The sequence below is a fragment of the Marmota monax genome, unplaced genomic scaffold (genome assembly GCF_021218885.2).
Source record: "Marmota monax isolate L192 unplaced genomic scaffold, Marmota_monax_Labrador192_F-V1.1 WCK01_AAM20220418_F8-fsc00001, whole genome shotgun sequence".
In the NCBI taxonomy this organism is placed as follows: domain Eukaryota; kingdom Metazoa; phylum Chordata; class Mammalia; order Rodentia; family Sciuridae; genus Marmota; species Marmota monax.
The window spans coordinates 2,650,652-2,664,501 of NW_026693777.1; the positions used below are offsets into that span (position 1 = coordinate 2,650,652).

Genomic DNA, 13,850 nt, shown 5'->3' on the forward strand with positions numbered 1-13,850 from the left:
CTTTTAGTAAATATCAGTTTTTCAGCTACTTCTCACCACTTCCACTGCTACTGTCTTTAAAGCTTTAACATTTCTTGCCTATATTATTGCAAAAGCCTCTAAATGATCTCCTGATTCTATCCTTGACTTCCTCCATTCTCAGCTCAGCATGAAGAATGATCCTGTTAAAATACAAATTAGGTGTTATGTTAATCCTCTGTAAAGAACTTCCTAATAGCTGGTCAGTTCACTCAGAGGACAAGCCTCCAAGACCTCTTGATCTGGTCGTTAGGACTTCCCTGATGTCATATTTCACCTCAGGTATACTAGCCTCTTGATGTTCCTCCAACACACCAGGCATGCTTGCGTGTCAAAGTCTTGAACTTCCTGTTTCTATTTCCAAAAAACATTTTCCCAAATATTCAAACAGCTCATTTTTATCTTTTTGAAATTGATTTAAATGCTGTCTACTCAGCAAGGAATATCTCAACTCATTTCCCCGTCAGTGTTTTCTCTGTCCCTTCTTGTTTTTTTCTAATGTGACTTGTTATCATCTTAGGATATTTTTTCTTTATCATTTGTACTGTCTGTTTTCCTAGCAGGAGTGAATGTTTCATGAGGTCAGAGATTGTGCACCTCTGTATCTACTGATGGTATTAAAAATACTGGGCATTCAGGACATCAAAGATACTGACCAATCAGAACACGTAGCAGCTTTTAACAATTTGACCTCACCTGTGCACCACCTGAAAACTGTCCCTGGCTACATTTCCTGCACAAGTGTCTGGTACATAATATTCATTGTCTAGATGCTATAAATGTTTAGTGAATTAATGCCATACATGCAATTCACTTCATACAATTCACTTCATACTTCAGTGACTTAAATACTCTTATAATTATTCCCTTAAATGCTGCATAATTTGCAGTGCATTGATATGCCATAATTTTATTTCTTTTTTTTAAATTGAATATTTAGGTTGATTTCAGTTTTGTTTTTAATACTGCTATGAAAAATATTTTGTGTGTAAATACTTAGCTATATTTAGCAACGTTTTTCAAGTTTTTGTTTTTAATGAAACATTTGAAAGTCAAATGATTCTATAAGTATTGTAATTAAAAAAAAAAATCTTCTCCCTCATCATCGTTTCCTGATTTCAGCTCCACAAACAAGATCACTTTGACTTATTTAGTTCTGTATTCTATGTCTATACTATATGTCTAGAGGAAATACTTTGGCTATTTTTTTATTTTTTATTTTTAGTTATTATTAATTAGCTTCCCTCTGTGAAGTTGAGGATTTAGCTTTCTCACCTTTTTGTTACTTCAGTGTTTAGTATTTACATTATTATAAATAAATATTTATGGATGACCAAATAGTAAAGTATGTTTCAGGCATCTCAGCATGAATTATAGTTTATTGTCACAACTCAGTAAATAAACAAACACATATAAATATACAACTAAAGAAAAAAATGTGAGGAAAGGATATATACACTAATAAAATATATGTACTTAAGACACTTTATTCTACTAAATTTTTAAAAAACTAATACTGGTTGTGACCCTCTAAAATAATCGTATTGGGAGATAGTTCTCCCATGGAGGTGGGGGTGGAGTTGTACATGTGTTTTTATATTCTTGCAGAGACATCCTTTGTTCCACACTATGTTTTAAAGAATATTTAGCATATAGCCTTGTAAAGGTAGTTATGTCCCTTGAAGGTAGGCACTTTGAAAGTGGAGGGTATAGAAGTTTCCTGACCAATACAATAAGAATAATGTTTCCCATTGCGGCAAAGGTGGGAAAGTATTCTTGTAGCATATTACAAACAATTGAGGTTCCTTAAGCTCAGGGTTCTTCAGATGTGATATTAATCCACTGTATGTGCAGTATTGACCTGAGTCCCTGTATGTTGTTTACATAGAACTTGAGGAACAAAAGAACATGGCATAAAGCTTATACTGTTCATGACTCTTAATTCTTTGGGGACTAAACATATACATTCCATCTCCTTTAAACTACTTTAAGTTTTTCTTATATATGTTATCTCCTTCCTCTTTCCCTCTTTTTTTCTTTCCCTCTTTTCTTCTTTCCTCCCTCTCTCCCTTCCTTCTTTTCTCTCCTTTTACATTTATCCAATATAGTGGCGCTGCAGAGCCATAGCTTTGCTATTCAGAGTTAATTTAGCTTGTACCTTATTTTTATAACCATGGTTCTCCTCAGATGAAATTTGGTGGAAGGTACTACTACTGTAGGTCTCACTCCTGACCAATAAGATTATCAGATTCTTTTGCCACGGTAATTGTTTCAAAAATGGGTGCATGTGTCAATTAAAGCCATGTTTTCAGCATTTTTTCTCAATATCGTTATGAGCATATTTTAAACAAAAAATGGAGTCACTTACTAATATGTCCTGAAGATCTCTCAGTATCTATAAATGCAGATCTACATGATCCTTTTTTATTTTGTTTTCTAGATCTTGATTCCTTGATACACAATGTTTAATTTTCTCAGTCCTCTATTTTAGTACATTTTTATTTTTTTCCACTTCTTATTATCATAAGAAAATTATAAGTACTCTTGTGCATATATCCTTCGTTTAGTGGTTAAGTGATCATATGGTGGGAAGTATACTGCTCAGGTCATAGGTGAAGAAGGAGAGAATTATACCAGATCTTAGATAGGTTGTATTCATACCTGAAGTGTATGGGAATGCTCAGAGATCAGAGTGAGAAGAAGAGAAATAAAAAGATGGAATAGTAGTGATTCCAGCACTAAAGTAGTGTACAAAAATAAGTGGTTCACCAGGGAGGCAGAGAAGGAATAGTCTGAAAGATAGTGGGATGATCAAGATAGTATGTTTTCACAAAATTCAGAATTGAATTAAATTTTATGAAGAGAGAGTTCACAGTGTAATTTGCCGCAGCAACGTCAAGTTAAGACCAAAAGTACCCATTTGATTTGGTAATTAGGGTGGCAGTGACTTTATCATTGCACTATCAGCTCTGTGATGATGCTGGAAGCCTTAATTCCAGTTAAATGGAAAGTTTAAAAGCAGAAAAAATGTAAAGTATTTTTTGAGGAGCTCAGTTATTAAATGGGAATGTTATTTATTTTACAGACTAGGGTGTAACAAGCCTTTTTTGTTGTCTACTCAAATTAATTTAGCTATCCTCCAATCATTCTTTCTCTATTAGAAATCTGATGCATTTGCTGTCTAACCCAAAGTTAGTTAGTGGCCTTGATCCATGTGGTCTGGTTCGAAAACAGGTAGGTCATATTCCTTCTTCAATAAATTGGAATTGGGAAACTGAAAGGGAATGAGCCAGTTGGCTTTGAAGACTGAGCCAAGTGATCATGAGGTAGGCTTGGGGCCAAGGAGGCTGCTGTAGGCCATGTGCTGTCTGAGGTTATTAAAGGATCCAGTTAGCAAAAAGGAGAGAAAGGAGATAATATATAGCAAAACACAAATTTCTGAGCAAGGGGAATGGAGGGAGAGTCTGTGCCCTGTTTACTAACAGCATACTATTCCCATGCCAGGCTTTGTTTTCCACACAATAACTTTTTTATCAAGAGAGTATCTTTCTTTATAAGCAATACTCCCAACTAGACCAAGTTTACCATCTTTTCATACCAAATAGGGAAGTGCTGTAATAACATTCATTATGGGATCCCTGAAATGAACAATACATTGAAGCATGGCTCTATGGATTACAGCATCAAGTATAAGCCAAACTACTAAAACCCGTGTAGGTTCATCAAGTCTATAAATATGCAATAAAAACTGATGAGGTGCAGATAAAACAACTGTGAACTATAACCCTGCCATGAAAGTAAAATGAATTACTATGGGAAACTTCTGTAGAGATTATTAATAGCAAACACAAACATCAAACTTGTGATACTTGCATTTAATTGCTTTTTACATTTGGTTACTAATGATTTTTTCTAGAATTGAATTTCATGGTCATTATTATATAATGAATTTGTTTTGTTTTGTTTGTTTTTTGGTACTAGGGATTGATCTCAGGGATGCCTGACCACTGAGCCACATCCCCAGCCCTATTTTTTATTTTATTTAGAGACAAGGTCTCACTGAGTTGCTTAGCACCTTGCTGTCGCTGAGACTGACTTTAAACTCACTATTCTCCTGTCACTGCCTCCCAAGCTGCTGGGATTACAGGCATTGCCACCATGCCTGGCTGAATTTGGTATTTTATTTTGATAAATAACAATGGAAATACAAAATTACATTGTAAATTTTCCTACAATAACTATTTTATACCTTTTTTAATATATAAAAATGTATTATAAACATGAATAAAGGCATAAATTTTGAGTACACCATGTGGAACTACTATTTTGTGAATTATTTTTGGATAGATTCTGGAACCTTTTTCCAGGCTTTGGTCTTTGGACCTGGTTTTTCCTCTGACTGAAATGCCCTATGTCACCTAAGCCTCTTGCCCAACTTCCTATGCCCCTCATAATAGCTACTCATTCTGTCTTCAGTTTGGCCACAGCCCTCTTGTCTTGAGCACACTGGAAGGGAATTTGGATGATAGAATGAATTTCTTTCTGTAAGAACATGAGTGTTGACTTGAAAAGAAATGGAATGTGTGAGAAACTGCCTTTGTCCTCCCAGGTCTGTCTGCTCTCTATTCATTTCAACCATTCCTTTATCACTAGCTTTATCTTTTCCCCTGATGTCACCCTATTATCTCCTCCTCTTTTTCTTGACATATAGACTTCTAGTATTACAAAGGCCAATAAGATGTAGAAGAGCAGTTCATAGTGCACTGTTAAGAAGAATGCCCTGGATAGCTTTGAAGCAATACCTTGTAGAGATCCAGCTGATTGTTAGGTAACTAGTACAGGTCAATCATTCTTTAAAGAGATACATATTATTATTATCAAGAGTGTTTTCAAAATGATAGATCTGGGCCTGACCCAGAGCTTACCCATTCTTTGCATTTGAAATCTAGCCCAAGACAGACTTTGTGTTTGCAAAGTAGGGAAAAAATATTTTCCAATTTTCTTGTAGGCCTATGAATTTTCTATTTTTATAAAAATACCAACTATGCTCTTTAATTTTAGTCCAACTATGCTTTTTAATTTTACTTCTGCTTAATTTTCCACTTGGTTTCTACATTAGGTTGATACCAGGATTTTTGTGGCATTGACCATTTTATGTCTCATTGTATTGCTTTTTTAGTATTTTAGGGATAAGTTGGTTGAGGCAACATGGAGACTGCTGGTCAAATGAAATGTTTGCTCTTATATTTTTACTTGTTTCCAGTAACCAAATTCTACAGAAGTTGTGCCTAAGAGTTACTTGGTAAAAATGATTATTTAAATTATCTTATGAACTACAATACAGTGTACTAATGCTCTGAAAGTTGTAGTACAAAACCCAGATATTTATTTAAAATACTATGAAATTTAATTTTGTAGATTTTTTAATAATTTTTTAGTCTTCTCAACTAAAAATATATTTTAAAAAACAAATTTTAGGGCTGAGGTTGTGGCGCAATGGTAGAGCGCTCGCCTAGCATTCATGAGGCCCTGGGTTCGATCCTCAGCACCACATAAAAATGAAATAAAGATGTATTTTAAAAAAACCAAATTTTAGATTGCCAAATACAATTAACTTATTTTAGCTACTAAATAAAAACATGTCTGGTTTGAAAAATTATATGGAAAGTAGTTGAGTTCTTCATTAGTGATTACATAAAATTCTCAAAAATAATTGCATTTACCAATGTAGTTTTCAGTACCAAACAGATCCTTGTTCTTTTAGTATATTTTACATGAATGTTGATTTTCAGACACACAGTTCTTAGCAGTGCACTTACAGAACTTTAGTATGTATATGTATATTCCAAAAATACTAACATTCATAAACTGATACGGCTATAGTCTTTCCTCCATTACAAAATGACTTTATTATGTTGCTCAGTGTTGGTTAGTTTTTCTGTTATGTTGATGCATTAAAACAGATATTAAATTTTATCATTAATTCAGTGCCTGGTCTCTCATCAAATCCCCTTAATTACAAATTGACTCCAAGGATTAGACAGCATGGATTTTAATTTTAACTGAAACAAAAAAGGCATCGTGGAAAATCACTCTTGCCTACTGACTCAGACATACTTTTAAAGATCCTATAATTTATTGCTTAGTATGTAAAATTCAATATGAAAAGCATATTGCCAACATTTTTGGGGTTTTATATTAATATGAAATACATTTCTTAGTGTATAATTCACAGTCTTGAAAAAAAATTCTGTGTATTTTCAGATGAATATCATCAACCTCTAGGAATTTTGGTAACTTGTAGCCTTTTCTTTAGAAAATGTTAACTTTGAATCATATACAACCATGACATATCTGAATGGCATTTATGTTATCTTATATTTCTACATTCTTAATAATTTCACAAAATCATGCAGTAAAATTTTATATTCCTTGGAAATATTTCCAATATAATTCAGTATCTTACTTCCTGTGTTGTTTATCATTTATGATTATATAGTTAAATCTTCACTGCCTTTTGATACTTGCTCTATTTGTCCAGAATCATTTTCTATGCATTTTGTTTTCAAGATATATCAGCACTTCTGTCCTTCTTCCTAAAAGTGAGTTTTTAATTGAATTTTATTACATAAATTATGCATTTTAAATACTAGAATGACTATTAATTTTTACTAGAACATGAGGATAATGAAATTAATTTATGCTCACAATGATCTGAAAAAAAGCACATTTGTCTATTTTTTTTGTTATATGATAGTTATCTTTTAACTTCAAAATGCCTCTAAAAATTCACTTATTCTAATAGTTTCTGGAATCTACTTTGTTTTTGTCACTTATATTGATTTTTATCTAGATCTGTGTTTCCAGGTGATTACTTTTAGACCAAGATGAATTACTAATAAGCCCTGAGCATTCTAAGATAAACCTTTTGTATTTAATAAATTTTTATCAACCTTCACCTTTTGAGATATTATAAAAATGTAAGTACTGGTGATCCTTCCAGTTAAGCAAATGGTATATATCTTATTATGTAAATTTTTAAAAATAGTGTTCCTTTGCCAGATTTTGTTGCTATTAAACTGTATTTTTAGACACAAAAAGATATTTAGTGTACAAATGAACTCAGCTCATCATGGCAGAAGAAAAAAATAAACTGCCTAGAAACGGACTGTTTATGTAATATTAGATGGTAATATAAACCAACAAAAGCAAGGAAATTAACTTCTAAGGCTGACACACTGCCCTTTCCTTGCTCCTTTGTGCCTGAAGGTATCATGTGTGTTATAATACTGAAGAACAGTGGACTCAGTCAAGAACTGTCAAACTTAATTCTAAATTTCTTTGCTTTGTTGGTTTATGTCACAACTTAACAGTATTATTTTGTCTCTTAATGCTATATAAATGTCCCTCACATGTGAGATGAAGCAAGGCATGGGTGGATCTGAACAAGATGGTAAAAGTTTATTTGCTTTTCTCTCATTTATAGTTGATTGCCTCCGATTAGCCAAATATCATGCAGGTCTGATATTAGTTCTTAACATTTTTTTAGAAGGTAATATAAGAGGAACTTATAAAATATCCAAGGAAATTGTTGAAAAAGGTGTTGATACTGATTAAAATTTTTATTTAGCCTTATATTTCTGCTTATTTTTATTTTATCATTTTAAAAGGTAGATCTTTTTATTAGAAGCTTAGCACAATGAGAAACTTCTAGTGATTTATTATGAATAATCAAATACACAAGTGTGATTTCATAGAGCAATTCTAGTATGAATTGCATGAAAGAATTATTTGTGGAATTCTGATTGTAAGACTAAAATAAGCTCCAAGATTAATCTGAAAACTGATAAATACGTGGCCATTCTCTTTAACAGCACCTGCTTCTTGATGTTCATGATAAAATGTGAAGAATTCTTTGTACTTTAGTTTTTATATTCACCAGTTAGGAAGCAATTCATCAATTCCTAATGAACTTTATGCCTACTTTTGGGGAGACTATTTTATACAATTACTAGAGATTAAGTTGAAAACTGATTCCCTTTATGAATGTGAGTCCCGTGTTTTGTCGTCACTTATTTTACCTTCTCTTTTCTCTTTTTCTGTCTAAGTAACAATTTCTGTTTTGATTTATTTATCTGTTAGGATGCAGTTTTCTAGAAGAATTATGTATTTTAATTAAAGTTCTAAATATTTAAAATTCTTTTTTGTTCAGTTGGGTATTAAACCTCAGGAAAAAATCCGATGTTTTGAATTTTAAAAAATGGCCAGAATAAACATTTAAGTGTGGTTGAATAAAATATTGTGTTTTGGAAAAGTAAAGAACCTACTAAAAATGTGGTGGAAAATGAGATATAAGGTTGGGGGTTGTGATAAATCTTTTAAGATCTTGTACTTTTTATTGTATGTAATTAATATTTAATTGGCTACATTTAAAAGTAGTGAAAAAATGATCTATTTGCTAGAGATTTGTGCAACAATACTCTAAGCCCTTACTTATTCTGAAGTGTTGAAAGGTGAAACATTTGACATTTTCTTTTCGGGCATTGCTTTAAAAAATAGAGGGCGGGAAAGAGGCGTTGCCACATCAGAGTTGAGGGTGTTTGTGGTTGTCCGTGACAGCAGCTCTAGTTTTAAAACACCTGTGTTTACTTTTCAGCTTTTCAGAATCTGCCTGAAAGTGGCCTAAGAATGGCACAGTCCTTCGTGATGGCTGGGTTTTTATAGTAGAGGAAATGCATACACACAGTCAACTTTACACTTTTGTTTTCTGTTTTAGTTCCCTTCTCTTATTTTATACATTTTTCTCTACATATATATGTGTATAAAGTAATGCATCATTTATATAATCTACACATTATACTAGAACATACCCATTTACTTTTTTAAAGATATCTGCTCATAATTTTGCCTTTTGTTCACTGACTAGAAAAAAAATTGGCTGAGAGCTTGATATATATTACTGTATAGATGTATTTTCTTTCATAATCAAAAGGAATTTGTGATAAATGAAAATTCATATTTTGGGGGGACAAATGAAAGGAAATTACATGAGCCAAATGTGGCTTAATGTATATTTTATTGTAAATGTTTTTATCCTCTAGTAGGAATTTCTCAATTTTTGCTTTGATACTGGAATTTTTTTTTTTTTTTTTTTTTTTTTTTTTTTTTTTTTGCTTTATAGAAATTAGTTTTGTGGGGTTTTTTTGTTTTGTTTTGTTTTTTAGTTGTAGATGGACACAATACCTTTATTTTGTTTACTTATTTTTATGTGGTACTAAGGATCAAACTCAGTGCCTCACACTTACTAGATGAGCACTGTACTACTGAGACACAACCCCAGCCCTATTGAAATTAGTTTTTTTAAACATTTTTGACAATTTCAAGGTATAATTTTCTCCTTTAGTATATTTTTTATTATATTTTTTACATTCATATGATACCTACATGTTATATAAACTTTATTCTCAATTTAAAATGTTTCTAGCTATGACATTTTAGCTGAATAAACTTGAGGTTCTTCTGGCTCATTCCAGTATTTTTTTTTATTTTTTTTATATATGACAACAGAATGCATTACAATTCATATTACATATATAGAGCACAATTTTCATATATCTGCTTGCATACAAAGTATATTCACATCATTCATGTCTTTTTCATACATGTACCTAGGATAGTGATGTCCATCTCATTCCACCATCTTTTTTTGTCCCCTTGCCCCCTCCCTCCCTCTCCCTCTTCTTTGCCCTAATCTTCCCATGTATTTTTTATTTTTAATCCTCCTATTTCTTTAATACATTGGAAACAGATGTCATGTATTCTGTGATGCCCTCTTTCTATATTCACATTATTGACTATAGCAGCAAGACACGTGCACAATTACAGCTAATGTCAAGCCTGTTGGATGTACAAAAGGAATAGTTCTATCTTTTGATAAATGATAGATTTTTATCCATATACTTGAATTTTTAAATAAAAACCTTTTTGTATCAGAAACACTTTTTTTCTCATTATTTTTTGATGGACCTTTATTTATTTATTTGTTTATATGTGGTACTGAGAATCAAATCCAGTGCCTCACACATGCTAGGCAAGCACTCTACCACTGAGCCATAACCCCAGCCCCCATTTATCTGAAATCTTTTACAGTAGCAAATGCAAAATTTGGGTCTTCTCCCTAAAAATAAAAACCACACATACACAGAAATTTACATATAGCTTGAATTAGTTTATTTCTTTCCAACCTTTATGTGAGCCCTAGTATATGAACCTTTGTTCTAGGTCTTCTTCTTCTTCTTCTTCTTTTTTTTTAAAGAATTGTTAGTTGTTTTAGACAATTGTTTATATAGTATATCACAGAGAAATCAGAATCAAATTCTGGATTGATTAGGGCATAGTTAGTACAAGACACCATGTTAGGTATTAAATATCATAAAGCAATAATTTCATATTAAACATAAATAGTATTTTAACAATATAGTTCTTCTCCGTGATGGCTATACATGTATGTGTCCTAATCCCAACATCTAAATGGACTTGAAATACAAATTATAGTTTTCTCCTTTTCCAGACACCATTGAAGGTATTAAACATTCAATTAAAAAAGTAAATTATATTATTTAAAAGTAAATTCAATTAGTATCATTGCATAAAATTTGCAAAAAAATAGTATTTCTATTCAAAAACTGAATGATTTTGATGGAGGTGTCCATCTAGCAAAGAATACTTAGCTATAGATTGTATCCTGAAGGGATTACATATAATAATAATATCACCTCAAAAATAATGTAATCTTGAAGAAAATAGCTAACAGTTGAGTTTTTAAAATGTAAAAGCATTTAGGAAAAACAAAAAGTTTTTTTTCTAATATAGTAAAAGTAGTAAATGATTTTAAGTGGAACAAATTTTATAACAAGTAACATATTACCAAGGATTTATAATAGTACTATATTGTATATATTTTAGCATAGCTTAGAACTGTTTTGGGCAGATAAAACTACTAAGAAAAAGAATTATTTTAAGTCTTCTATTTTTATTCTTTTCTGTGACTCCTGATGAGGAAGTAAAAGGGATAAAGATTCTTTTAGGGCAGTCAGTACATTTGTTTCCGGAAACTCAAATTGCTTAACTTAAATCCAGAAATCTGATACAGTATTTCCATTGGGTGTGTCAGTTTTACCCTGGTGACAATTCCCATTAGATATATGTATCTGTGTCCTATTTTTCAGCCTCATTCATGTGTAATCATTTTGTTGTGTTATTTAAGATTTATAATTCCCTAATGAAAATATAATATGTGTGTCTGTCTTAAGCACATTTTCAACTTCCTTGTATAAAACTGTATGTAGTTCTTTATGAATCTAGGGCAATTTTTCTCAAACTTGAAGCTATTATTGTGCTTGGAATATAGGGTTTTTTTTAGTCTCTTGGGTCTTTTATAATTCATATTTCTTTACAACTAATGTTTTTCAATGTACCTTTAAAAGGCACATGGGAAAACTTAAAGATACTTTAAAGTAATTAAAAAATAAATAATAAAGACTCGAGGTAAAAAGTAAGATCATTGACCATAAAGAAAGCCAAATTACGTGACTTATAGATAAATATTTGATAATGTTACTTGGAGAATTATATACTTTTTCTTGTCCAATTAAAAGTAAGTGCCTATAAACTTGCTTTTATTTTAATCATAATTTACTTTCAACAATATATTAATACATTTGCATGTCACAGTAAATTTTGTAAACCAAGGATAATTGTATCAGATAGTATATGCTTGTTTCAGGGATCAAAAAAAAAACACCCCAAATTGTTTAAGTAAAAATGAAATGTATTATTCATACAGCTGAAAATTCCAAAGATAAGGCTAACTTTCAAACATTACAATTAACCCTTCTGACCATAGGTTCCCTATCTGTGAATGCATCCAACTGCAGATCAAAAATGTAGTTAAGTTAGACCTGAAATGGCTGTATTAATAGTGACCATGTAAAAAAAAAATTGTCATTATTCCCTAAACCATACTCTACAACAATTATATACTACACAAATACTTTGCCATTTTGAGACTTGAGCATCCATGATTTTGGTATCACAAGTGGTTTGGAACCAATCCCCTGTTGATACCAAGAGATGACTGTACTTTTTGTTTGTTTGTTTGTTTGTTTGTTTGTTTTTAAACTTTTGATTCAGTCAACCTTATAGAGGTATAATGTGCATACAATAAATTACATCCATTTAGGATATACAGTTCAGTGCATTTTGGCAGATCTCTGTCCACCATAATGAAGACACGGAGAACTTTTCTCACCCCAGCAAGATTGATTGAGCCTCTTTCCAGTTTATCTGTGACTACAGGCAACCTCTCATATGTTTTTTGTCATTATAAATTTATTTGCACTTTCTAGGATGCTATATAAATGGAATCATATAATATTTACTCTTTTGTATCTGACTTGATGAGCTTGAGATTCACCTATATTTTGTGTTACAGTAGTTTACTCCTCTTTTAACTTCAGGGGAGTCTTAATTAGGACCAAAAAAGCTTTGTTGTATTCCTGGGTTTTCTTTGCTCTTTCCTATGTATTGCCCTAATTTTCAGGTTATATGGAGGTAGAAGCTTCAAACTTTCTGTATCCCAGATGAAATTTAGAATTAAAAAAAAGTTATTGATCAAAATTTAAAAAGCAAATCCTAGAATTGGGTCTTGTTATTAACTTGGATAGGATTGCTAGAGGTCATGTGCTTGTTTACTTATCTCAAAAATAACTGTTGTGTCCAAAGGAATGAAATATAAGCAGAGGAATGATTTTCTAAAAGAAATGTGAAATACCCTTTAACCAGAGGAACTAAGAAGGAAGAGTGGAAAAACTAATGGAACAAAAGTTAGATTTCCACTGTAGTATATGTCTTCTTTATTTAACTAAAAAATACATACTGTTATACAATTAAGTTGAAGTTAGATTGTTTTCCTTACCTTTTAAGCTCTTAACAAAAGATAATCACAGATTTAAGGTATGTAGGTATTTAATATACGCATGTGTTTACATGCATATACATTGTGCTTAATTACACGGTTTATATGGAGATCTGTGGTTTTCCAACTGAATTCCTAGATAGTATGATAATCTGAATCTTTATTCTCTCTTATGTCAATTTTTATATTATATAGTCAATGTCCTACCTTCTGAGTCTTGATTTTTTATTCTAGAAAATCTTTCATTCAGAACAAAAAGTGTGAATTTTCACTTTTTAAAGTGAAAAGCTTTAGCTCTGTTTCTGGATGGGACAGAATATTTTACAACAGACCAACAATCCTTTTGAAAATAACTTTAAAAATCTTTCCTTAAGAGATCAGAGTGCTAGGGCAATGCTGACTTCTAAGACAGTAGAAGTGAAGAACCTGAAAAGAAAGCTGATTTCTACAGCTACTTTTCTTGTTTAGGCACTTTTGATTATCTACAGGCAGAATTCTGAAATTTCCACCCTATTCTTGGAGAGCCACTGCCAGGATATAGAAGAACTAGCAAATTTCCCATTTATGATGAGTGTAAAGAGCATTAAGCCCACATCCAATAGCCCATTCAGGCCATCTGTAGTTGTTCAGGTAGAAGATTATAAGCATAAACAGAAAGTCTCTGTAAAGTGTGATGGAGTTTGCAGTTTTTATGTGTAAACTGACTGCCATACCTGGCATCTGTACTGCACAGTTCTTTATAGAATTAAAGCCATCAGCTCTTACTCCATCTCCCTGGTAAAGCTGAAAATTCTAGGGGAAATAATGAACTCTCTACCTTTATCTTACATACACAACGGGAGATACTTAATTGAAA

General features: G+C 31.7%; 1 protein-coding gene across 9 annotated transcripts in view; it reads left to right on the forward strand.

Moving 5' to 3' along the window:
- The window catches only part of Mipol1 (mirror-image polydactyly 1), a 400,912-nt gene that overhangs the window by 246,337 nt on the left and 140,725 nt on the right, over window positions 1–13,850 (forward strand). The gene's annotated exons all lie outside the window — the stretch shown is intronic.